We start from the raw sequence: 12400 nt of genomic DNA on the forward strand, positions 1-12400 counted from the left end.
GGTCCCCTGTCTCGCTCATGTCATCCAATTAAGTCTGAACCAACTACTTCACCGACTTAAAGCACGCCCAAAGAATGAACAAGCCGAGACTGTCTGGACAGAGGAACAACAGATTAGCCTTGCTAAGGCGAATGCGGAGGCCAGGTCTAAGAAACGGGACATTGCGCATACCTTAAAGAGGATACGATCTCTTGCTGTTTATATCCGCGGGAGCCCTCGGCGTCGAGATCACTTCCTCAAAGTCCAACACGACCTCGACAAAGGCCAAGGCAAAGTTCCAGGGCAAGGACTTATGCCGATCCAGGACGTCAAAACTCGATGGAATTCAACGTTTCTGATGCTACGCCGGGCGAAGAGACTCCGTACTGCTATCAATGAATACTGTCGTCAGTTCAACTGTACAGAATTCGAACTTGATGATGAACAATGGCGCCAAATTGACTATCTGATCTATCTCACAAAGCCATTCTTTGACTTTACGCTCGCCCTTTCGAAGACACGAGAGGCGACGTCGTTTCTTGTCTTCAGGATCTATAACCAGCTCTTTGAACACCTTGAGAAGTGCAAGTCGCAGCTACAACGAAAACGTGTTCCATGGAAACAGCAGATGCTTACCTCCCTCGGAGCAAGCCATTCAAAACTGTCGGAGTACTATAAGAAGACGGATCATATGCGCGGGCATATCTATGCGGTTTGTACGATGCTATCGCCGGAGAGTAGATTCCAGTTCTTTTTATCTGATAACTGGGAGGATGCCAAAGAGATCCGTGAGCAGTATCGAGTGGCTTTCCGTGAGGCACTTACTCCTATCCAGGAGCGTCTTACTACTTTAAATAGCCCGCAAGTGTCTTCCTCTGGATCGATGCCAAGATCCTTCCTTCTTGGCCTGATGGCTCCCCCGAAGTCTCTCTCCAAACGCAAAGGCAAAGCTGGTAAAGCAACGCTAGGCCCGACTAAAGATGATGAGATGACGCAGTATCTCGACGGCAGTAAGTTAATCTCTATGTTTATTCTTTCTTGAGAGATGGTTTTTCGGCCGAAAACCCATCCCTATCTTCATGATACTAATTTCTTACAGGTTTAACTATATCTGATGAGCCGCTCTCCTTTTGGAGAGAGAATCAATATCGCTTCCCTGCTATTGCCGCACTTGCAAGAGATTACCTTGCAATTCCAGCCACAGGTGCTGGAGTTGAACGTCTGTTTAACACTGCACGCGATATCTGCCACTATCGCCGGGGCTCTTTGAAGGCGCAAACTATCGAAGAGCTGATGTTGTACCTCTGTACGTCAAGGTTTGATCTTGAAGTGCAAGAGGCGAAGGAATTTGAGCAGTTCTTTGGCTCTGATGAGATTCAGATCCTGGTGGAGGAGGCTCAGGCGGCTCAAAAGCCAGGTGATGATGCCGAGGAGCCAGCTGAGGTGCTAGCTGTCGTCGACGTTGATGCGATCAGTGATGCTGAAGAGCAGGGTGATAGATCCGGTGATCTGATAGATGTTGACGATGACGATGACGATGCTACTATCGCTGCGGCACCGTCTCATGCGGCACCGTCTCATGCGGCACCGTCTCAAGTGCGGACATCAGGGAGGAAGAGGAGGCATGTTGAGGATGATTTGTATGAGCATTATTAGCATGTAGATAGTTTTACCTCTTGGGATCTAATCAATCGATCTCATCAGTTGATCTCATCAGTTAATCTCATCAATCTCATAAATCAGTGAATTGCGTCGATTTCCATGAGATCTCAGTCAATTAGGGGCCTCAGGTGGTAATTGTAATACTCAAAATTACTAGGAAGGTCTACATAACTTATGCAAATGCCAAGAATTGGCATGTTTGCAATGTTTGGGGCCCATTTGGGGGCCCATTAAACCATAATTGTGACTAAGCACTCACCGACAGTCGGTCCCCTCCTGTCAGTGAGCCAATGCCTAAACACAAACCAATGCCTAAACACAAAAAATTCAACTATTCAATTTCAAACCTAATTTCCTCCCAACATATCATCTGGATCTACCCATTTAAATAGCTCACTATTTTCATCAATATAATCTCTCTCCTGATGCCTCTTCTTTTTCTTTGAGAGCTTGTTGGGCGCGATACCAATAGTCTCGAATTCTTGCATTTCCGATCTCACGACAGATCTCAACTCTGTTTTCGTTCGCAGCACGTCGATGAACTCTGATATTGCCCGCAATTGATGATAATGGGGATTTTGAAGCTCCTTTTATAATACGTCGTGATTTTTTAATCGGAATTCTGTGTTTTTGCATCCTTTTGATCGTTTGTTTTGCAAGGTTCAGATCTTGAAGCGCCTGTTTACCTCCACGAATAGCACGTTTTACATGCTTTTGGAGTTTTGAAACGTCTGGTTCATCATTTTCGAGGATTGTTTCGAGTTTATCCTCAATTTTTGACCATCTGTGAGGTGTATTTGGTGGTGAATTCGTCTGTGAACTTGGGATTTCGGCTTCGGGGGAGGGCGTATGACCATAAATTTCAATCACTGGTTCATCTTCCCACCCAGGATCAATTTGATCAGGAACAAGTTTTGGATCCCAAGGCCAAATGCCAGTATCCGCAAATGCTGATTTGATAGTTTGCGATTTGAATGTGTCTTTGCGGACTGTTTTGATCATTCGAAAAAAATGCCGTTTATCATTGACATCGCCACCCCAGCGTTCAATCTCATTGTTCTTCCGCCGAAAACGCTGTTTAAGAACTGAGAATGGTTTACCGTCAAGAGGTTGACATCGATGTGTCATTTTTGGAATAAACCAATAAGGAATGATGTTAAAACTTTGACAGATATGCTCGAATTCCGGGGTTCCATGAGAACCATGATTGTCCATAAGTAGAACTCTAGGTCTACCTTTGGTAACTCGCTTTTTCGTGACGAAATGGAAGTCCAATAGCCATTGAATTGCAGTTGTATCGTCTGTCCAGCCTTTAGAAGTTGGTTTAATAACCCGGTAATTGGCTATATTATCGTCGTCTTCGAACCAGTCTTCCATATGCTCAGAACCGCGAATCAAGAACCAAGGATGCATAACCCAGCCATCAGCTGAAATACATTCAATGCCAGTAATATTCTGACCAATTCCACCGGTTCCAATAGTCTCATTTTGGCGGGTAGACACGACATTTTCCTTTGTTCCAATGCCTAGTTGAAAGCCAGTTTCATCCCAATTATATAATTCATTGGCTTGGATCTTATTCTTTTTGAGAAAATCACCAAAAACCTCATACCAATGAATTAATTCACCGTGAGATTCAGCCTCGATTCTCGCTTTTTCTATAGGTTTTTGGGTTCGGAGGGTAATATGGGGTGGTAAACGTTGGATAAATTGATATCCGTACATTTTACTAACCCGTCGGTCGGAACCGCAGTATTGTAAAATGCGATTTGCAGCATCCTCAATATCAAAAGCATTAGGTGGTGTATAGACCGAATTAAGGAGCTCGATCCAATGAATCAAAGACTTCTCTTGCGACTCATTTAATGCTTTATTGGTAGCTGCACGCCCTTTTTTACTCGGTCGGCCCTCATTTCGGTTTCGCAGCTTCCACTTTGACACGTTAAAATGGGAGGCTGCAGACTTGATACTCTTAAATTGACCAGAATTATAGGCTTCAAGGGCATTTGAGAGCAAGATCTCTTCTTTTTCGGTAGAAAACGGCATTGTTTTGGTGGAGAGAATTGGGTTTGAAATTGAATAGTTGAATTTTTTGTGTTTAGGCATTGGTTTGTGTTTAGGCATTGGCTCACTGACAGGAGGGGACCGACTGTCGGTGAGTGCTTAGTCACAATTATTGGGCTTCTACCTTAGGCCCATAGCCTACCAGTGGGCCTAATGCCAGGCCCAAAACCCGCCCCATTTATGGGCTGGGGTGGGTTGGGCTATGGGCTTTGTGGGCCGGTGCGGAGGTCTAGGCGTGCTAACTCCTTGGCGATATCGATGGTATGAAAGTGGTATTTCAAGCGCGTACAGTTGCGCTTGCGGTAACGAATCTGGTCCACGGGCTGAGTACCTAGGATATGTGTGGTGAATTGCAATATCTGCCACCGAGTTAAGCCCCGACCTATTGTAAAATTTATAGCGAGAGGAGAATTCACTCACATCAAATCCCCGGTCATCTCGGTGTCTATGCTCGGGACAATCGTCTCGGTCAAACTTACGGTCGAGTTCAAGGATTTGCGAGATTTCCTCCCCCACCCAGTGGGGATGGTCTGTTTCGGTAAGCGCATGACACCGCAAAGCATCTGAGAAGAGGAAGGACACCTACTGAAATTTTTCAGCCTAACTTGCCACAGGACCTCTAGCCGTCGCACCGTGTTCCTCCGGCTTCGGCTTTCTTGAACGAGATGTCGTATGAACGGCAACGCACGGAAGAGTCCAATATCTTCAAGTATGAAGACGACGGTCCCATACTGGCCCAGGTGAGGTGGGTGCCCGTAGGGACCCAGCACGCACACCGGAAAATGAATCGTCGAGTGCGCACGATCCGCAGCTTGTGCGATCCTTCCGGTCACGCCCGGTCCAGGCCGGGCCACTATGCGTAACACATGAGTTGTCGATGCTCCTAGGTTGCTTTGCCCTGTACCTACCGAAGCCACGTAGAATGCGGGAAGCTGCAAGCAGGACCTTACTCCAAGGCGTGGCATCCAGAGCTGTACATACTGCCCCGGTTGAGCCACGCACTCCGCCGGTACCGCAATATCAAGCCATAAGAGCCTGTTGGAAGACCGCGCGAGGGCCCGTCGAGAGGTGATGCGCCACGATCCGTGGAGCCACATGGTTTGCAGACATGTCCCGGCACTCCAGGCAAATCCGGCGCAAATACCGCCTAGTAAAACCCAGCGGTAGGACGATACCCGGTCGTTCAAATGGTAGAAAAGGGCGCCGGTGGCGATCAAAGCAAGCATATGGTGGATCTTGAGGCCAAGTTGCGGCCACCGTCGAAGAATCGCAGCGAGCGTCCACGGCAAGATCGAGACGAAACTGCATCCGGCCTGTTCAATATTAGCCACTTCTAGTCAGACATCCTTTGGGGAAATGGGAAGGCTGCCGTTCTCTAGCCGCCTAACGTACCAGGAGTGGGATGACGAGGGGAGCTCCAAGGCTTGTATTTCGAGCAACTGTGCCTAAGACGGACCCATGAAGAAGGCAATGCAGCACGCAAAGGCGGCCTAGCCACCGATGGGCCCACTGGAACGTGCCCCGTTCGACACGGTAGACGTGGGCCGGAAGACTGAAGCTAAATCCAGAGCAGAGGGGAACAAGGTGTGTGACCGCCAAGCATCCAGCTCGCTTCTGCACATCCGCCCAGGTCTGAGCATGAAGACTGATTCCAATAATGTTGGCGATTACCAGAGCGGCAAGTACTCCCCCTTGCAAGTATAATGGGATATCCAGCCACTGGAGCACGCCTGGCGTTGGCGCCTGGAAGAAGCGTCTCCAAGATACTGCGTGTTGCATCCTCAAAGGCAAATGGCTGAATCGGCGTGCGAGGCTATAAGATATCCAGCATACAAGAGCGAGGAGCCCACAAAGACCAAACTTGTCTTGGACTGGAGCTCTGGCAAGCCATTCGGCAAACTTTGACACAGGGCGGGACATGCTTTTAGGCGAGACAATTCTGGACATCAGCAGGTTTATATCGTATTTTCCATACGTTGTCTGAACAACGCTGACCAGAGCTTTGTTTGAGCGGTCAAAAGCAGCTTGGGATGTTGATGCGCTGGTCATCATTGCTGGTGAGCAAGATGGGAAGACCCTTTTCTACGGCTCCTTGGGCTGAGATGACCGGTTGATGATTGAAAATGATCATCACCGAGCCCCGTCAAAAAATCATGGACAGCGTAAAAGGTGCGTCTCGTGAAGTTTATGTTCAACGTTGAACCCCAATTCTGCGCTTATCCTGTGGCTGCAATATAATGCGGTGTTAAATTGTCCCATGTTTTCAACGGTTGAACCCAGTCAACGTGTTGGGATGCATTTTCAGATGTCGCATGGTCGCTTGTTTTATTAGGCAGCGACTGTCATTGTTAGGAGGATCAGGGAGGCAGCCGTGGCCACGGCGACCGTGGAAACTGTTGTGACCCTCCGCCCGTGGGGTTTTCACACCAGGACTTTTTCAATGGACCAAGTCATTCTGGCTATCGATGCAATCATACCGAACTCGTCGAAGACGCAAAGAGCGTTGTTTCTACGGAAGGCGGTCGTGTTGTAGCAAACACGCCTCCGAGCAGTATTCCGAATAGGATTCTAATCTAGTGCCGATCTGACAAGGCTGGACCAATCACCACAGAATTCGTGCTCTATAACCCGTTCTAGCTACGTAGTATTGCAGTTCCATCAGGCTTGCTCTTGCTTAGTCTAACTCTTGGCATTTGATTCCTGGTCTGGAAGTTCCCAGATGTGTTACTATGAATGCTTGGCTGAAGACGATTACAAGCAATTCTCTGCCCTAATGTGAGCGTGACTGTTAGATCGCACAGATATCAGTAAATATAGTACTTTGTCGAGAGATTCGAAAGTCTCCTTTGGTCCTTCATTTGGGCAACGTATACTTGATTCAAAAGGAACAAAAGAAACACCAAGGATAGACGACAGCAGCGGTTTTGCCTACCTCCAACCCCTTCCAACATCCAAGTCTGTCCTAAGAGTGAGTGATGGGCTTATGAGAAGAGGTGACATGTATATGAGAAACTTCCAGGAGCTCGGCAAGAATAGCCGATTTCTCCCCGCTCGACTTTTCGAGTCTGAACATGAGCTTTGCCCTAACAAGCCAGGATTTACCGTTCATTCGCTTCAACATGGAAGAAATTGAGTGTTTGGTTGGACTGGAAGATTCGCCCGCCTCAATCTTAAAGTTTGTCGGGTCCACTGTGGCATATATCCAGATGAATCCGTTGGAGCACTCGAAGGATGCCGCACTCCCGTTCCATTTCGAAACCAGCGTGTTGAATAATGGCCCGAAGATTGTGACTGGAAGGCCAACACAGACATACGTTGCCTCATCAGGGCTCTCTGGACGCACAGCCTTGAGTACCGATTTAGCCTCTTCAATGGATCTTGAATCAACAACGACCGAGTCGGATACCCAGAATTCGGTTGACCAGCGGTTGGAAGAAAGATGACCTCTCTGCAACAGGAAATGCTGGAGGCCAAAGAGACTTCCGCTGAGACGTTTTGTTTGCTTCTTTTCCTTCGCGCTGAGAAGGATAATCTTCAAGTTTGCTGAATGCGCTATCTCCAGAATACCGATCTGATAGTCATGCGGCTCCAGATTCGTGAGCTGTGCTTGAGGGAAGACATGAGTGACGCCATTCTCGATGGATACGAATTTGCCTTGGCTATCAGCTTTGTTTGGTGGATGACCTTATGGAATCATGGTGGAAGAGAGTGTGATGTTGATACTCCGACCGCAGAGCTTTGACTGTTCCCATTTCCAAACAAGCTCCTCGGTCTTAGAATATATAAAAGGGGCTTTGGTGACTGGAACTTTCGAGGAGAGATCAGCATGAGGAACATGCTTCCTGCTTTGTTCAGCATCTTTACAAATAGTCATTGGAAATCAAAATACGTACCCGTTCGTACGCCCCGAATGCGACAGAAACGGACGTTCCAGTACTTGTAACATTAAGTGCAGTATCACACAGTTCTTCCCAGCAAGATCTTGTCGTAGTAATCCGCAGATACTGGTCTCTGTCGACGTAAATGTGCAGACTCAGGTATAAAGTTGGCCGTCTTTGGGATGAGATTAGTGTATAAGACTGTATGGGAGCGCCTTACAGTGAGTGATATTCTGACGATCTAGGATAAAAAAAGTGCACTTCACGAAGGACCAAGCGAGTTTAAGTGTTTTCCCATCATAACTTGAATGTGGTCACACTGATCTGGGCTTCCATTGTGGAAAGGTATATCCTGGTGTGAGTAGCAAGCCACGAATGTTGGCCAAACTGTTCTAGGTTACGTTGGCATCACGCCAGCCACTACTTATCGCTCAACGTTGGATACGAGCTGTTTAAATATGATTCTTTCCCACGGCGAGAGACAACACGGTCAAAGCGGGCAGGGATGCAGCTGATGGATACACAGAGACTTTTTGATCTGTGAGTAGCGTATGAAAGAAGGAAGTATGCGACGAAAATGTTCGTAGAAATTCCAATCAACTTATCTGGATTTTTGTACTGGTCATCGGATTTTGTACTGGTCATCAAGCGCGTCAATTCATAACTGTGGCTGGAACGTCAAGTTACAAGGCTAGACTACTTCAGTGGGATCCTTCCGACTAAACCTGAGGTTGAATTTGCTAGGATTTATCACATTATTGCGGGTAGAAGTGTTGAGTGGACAGAAACATGTAGATGTTGGGCGCTGCCATACTCTGGCGATATCAGACACGTGCAATGAAAAATAAGACACTTGCTCAGATCGCACTTTGGATATGATGCAGAAAGCCTACTAATTGATGTACGTATTCTCGCCAGCGTATGGAGACAGGGCCAACTATTTGGGGAAAATATTAACATAACGAGCCTCTTGGTAAAAAGCGATGACATTGCTTAGCATGTCAAATAGAGACGGCTTATCGACAAACGGGGGCTATGCGCAGCTCCAATACTAAGTACAAATCAAGTCTCCTCAATAGTACCACTTATATGTGGTTTTTCCTGCTCCCAGGACCGCCATATAACCAAATATTGTACAACCGAACTCTCATTCTGTTGGATAATGCGTTTGCTCAGTATGCTTATTGGTACTTTCTGGCCATTCTGGAGATGTCAGCCCATTAACTCAAAAAATTCTCCTCAAACGACTTACGAAAACAGAAGAGTCATTGCAATGCATGTGGCAATGCTGGCTGTACTGGGAAGACACAGAGGATCTGTTCGAGTAGGCGGATTGCCCTCCGTCGGATACCACAAATGCGCGGTCTTCACTTGTTTCCGAAATATCATCCTCGGAGTTCTCAGAGACTGATTCTGAAGCACAAGAGTCATTGAGCTCACTGTGAGAGGACATGACTTCGACAAGTTCACTTTCTCCTTTCGTGGCCATCTTGGACAGGGACACTAGGTGTCAGAAGACTCAACAGAGTAGGCCTCTTCACGGGACCGAAAGGACCGCAGCCAAGACCGCACTGGACCGCACCATGCGGTCTTTGGTCCCAGACCTTGAGACCGCTGGGCGGTCCTACTTTTTAGGGACCGCACCACTGCGGTGTGGTGCGGTCCTGCGGTCCTGTAAAAAAGCAAAAAATATAAGACATGTGACATGCATAATTTATGTAGAAGCCACCTGTATTTTTGAGTATTTTGCTTTCAACTCCTATTCAACTTTGTACAATTCTGAGGTGGGAGTCAAGACTAATCCTTTATTTAGAGTCTATTAATTTCTGCCTAACGGCGAGGATTGACTGATTTCTTCGGCAATAGCTTGTTTGATTCTTGTTTCTATTAAAGATATACAAAATCCTTATCCTGTCTCAAGCGCTTTGGAACACGCCCAGATGAACGCCTCTGAGTAAATCTCCCTTCTTCCAAGTGGCTATTATCAGGTAGAGAAACCTCATCATCATCCTCAAATTCCATTGGCTGATCTGATGTAGCCTTTCTTTTTCCAATTGCTCGCGCACTGGGGGGTTGGATAGTTTCAGCAGAAACTTCAGAAGTAGATAGGTCCTCTTCGTCATCACTGATTGGATCAAATGCTCCTTCTTTCTTCTGGGCGTCCTTCTGCTCTTTCTTTGCTTGCTTCTCTTGCGTAGAAAGGTACTCATCAATCAGGGCAAGCTGCTCTGTCTCCACGTCGAATTTTGTTGTACACATAAACAACATTAATTCCTTGATTGTTTGCGGTTTTAGTGAGCCCCGACGATAATGGCAGATATCACGAGCAGAGTTGAACAAGCGCTCAACGCCAGAACCACTGGCTGGTGTTGTAAGGACGTCTCGGGCAAGGTTTGCTAGAATAGGATATTCATTTTGGTGTTCTTTCCAGAAAACGAGAGGAGTTGCATCAACAGTACCTAGTGATATCAGTATAAGAGAAGGATATAAGAAGATATATAGAGATCAACTTACTACTTCCAAGATACTGTGTCAGCTCATCTGGAGCCGTCGATTTTGACTGAAGTGGTATAGTAGATCTCAGAAGGATATCAATGTCAGAGACGTCTTGTCTTATTGGCTGGAGGGTTGATGTAGACTGTGCCTCTTCGTAGCGCTGCCGGTAAGGCTGAATGTAAGCCTCTAGCGACTTCCTATAGCGTGGCCCCCAGTGAGATTCCCATTCTGATGTTGTAAAGAACTCTAGCTTATTCCGTGGCCCTAGGATAGTCGCAATTGCATAGAAATCGCCAGGGATATTATCAGTCTTTCCATAATATTCTGAAAGCTTATCTCGCGCACGGTCAAGCGCGGACTTCATCATCCTCTTCCAACCAATCTTCTTTCGGGCGAGCTGCGCTTTTGCCTTATCAATATGTGTGAAAAGAGCGTTATAGATACCAAAGACGTTGTGAATGGTCACATCTGAAGTTGCTGAGAGAGAAGAAGTGAATTTGAAGAAGGGATAGGTGATTGACAGAAGATAGTCAACTTGTCGCCATTCAACTCTATTCAACCTCATATCAACGAGGTTGAATTGGACACAGAAGTCATCAAAGACAGACTGCAACCGCCGGGCACGCCGGAGCATAAGGAAAGTTGAATTCCATCGTGTCCGAACGTCTTGTATAGGCATAAGCGTTGGCTCCTTCGTCTGAAGACTTAGAAAGCTCTCGCGGCGCTGAGGACTTTTGTTGATGTAGACTGCCACCTTCCGAACCTAGAAGATAGTACGGGTTAGTGAATAAAGAGAGATAAGAGTAACAAATTAGATAGGGTCAGACCTTGTTCAGAGTATCCACGATCTTTCTGTTCTCTTGCCGAGCTGTATGCCCTCTCTCGGTCCATTCAATCTCTTCCCTTTCGTTTCGCGGGTTCGCATCCATCTGACCAAGAAGCTCTTTCAAACTAAGCTGTATAACATGCGCAATACATGGTATACGGATAACGGGTATACTACCAGGTAGCTCTAGGGATTCGACGGCCTCTTGAAGGCTACCTAGTAATGTACCGTTATTAGATGCGTTATCAGTAGTAATAGTCAACACCCTTTTAGTAATCCGATGATTCTCAAGAAGGTCAAGCACAACAGTGCTCAAATAGGCCCCTGTATGCGAGCCATGTAGAGGTTCAAAGCCAAGTAAGAGCTCACGGTAATTCCACTCTTGGTCAATGAAATAGCCCGTTATCGCCATAAAAGCTTGGTGAAAAGGCGAGGTCCAGCAATCTAATGCAATAGAGAGCTTAGCACCATCAGGAAGCTTCTGTAGAAGAGTGCATTGGCGTTCTTCCACAATTTCTTGAAGATGACGGCGGATCGTGATTGCAGTGGGGATTTCGGGAAAGTAGGGAGCAAGCCGGACCATCTCAAGAAGGGCGCGAAATTCAGGATGCTCAATAAGCTGGAAGGGTAGCCGCGAGGCAGCAATAAAGGTAATTAAACTTTCCATCCAAGCTTGCGGCGTAAATGATGCTTTACGAGACGCCAGATGTGCCTAGAGGGGGGACTTATAGGATTAGTAACATTAAATAAAGGAAGACGAAGTATTATCCATACCCCATTCTTTATAGCCTTTCTAATATCTTGCGACTGAGTCGAGCCTCTCTTGCAGGCACCTATTTGCGAGTAATGCCGATTCATAGTAGATGTTCCCCGGCGTTTGTCGGCAGGATGGGCAAGGATATGGTCTTAATTCTTGCATATTACCTTAGGAGATCCATCCTGGATAGCAGCGGCCTGATAGAAGTGGTCCCAGCATTCTGCATTGCGTTTCCCCTCGAAGATATTCCGTTTCATCTTACTTCCATACTCAGTCTTTAACCACCAGACGATGAAATCCTCATTTACCATTTCCGTCCAAAGGATAAAGTTCTTCCTTTTAGAAGGACCAACGCGTTCGAGTGTTTCTGGAAGCGTTTCTAGAATAATAGGAGGAATCACCGGTCGGAGTAAGTTCACGTCAGGAGTTGAATTTGGCGTTTCTTGCCCGTCGAGGTTGAATGGCCCATCAGAAGTGAGGAAGGGGAAGGTATCTCGCGGATTATCCTCAAAAGCCGATGAGGGATAGTGATCGGAGAACTGAGAGGAGGCCTGACTCTGTAACATTGTGACAAAATGAGTATAGGATAGGACGGGGGGAGGTAGAGGAGATACTAACTGGAATATTTTCAGCTCTTAGAAAAAGCATGAATGGAAAATTTTCTCTAGGAGATAGCTATGGGCACAATTTAGATAGATCAAATTGAATTCTAATAGTGATTAGACAGTGGGCCCCACT

This window comes from Penicillium canescens (genome assembly GCF_028828765.1).
Source record: "Penicillium canescens strain IBT 15451 chromosome Unknown utg000010l_segment0_segment0, whole genome shotgun sequence".
NCBI lineage: Eukaryota > Fungi > Ascomycota > Eurotiomycetes > Eurotiales > Aspergillaceae > Penicillium > Penicillium canescens.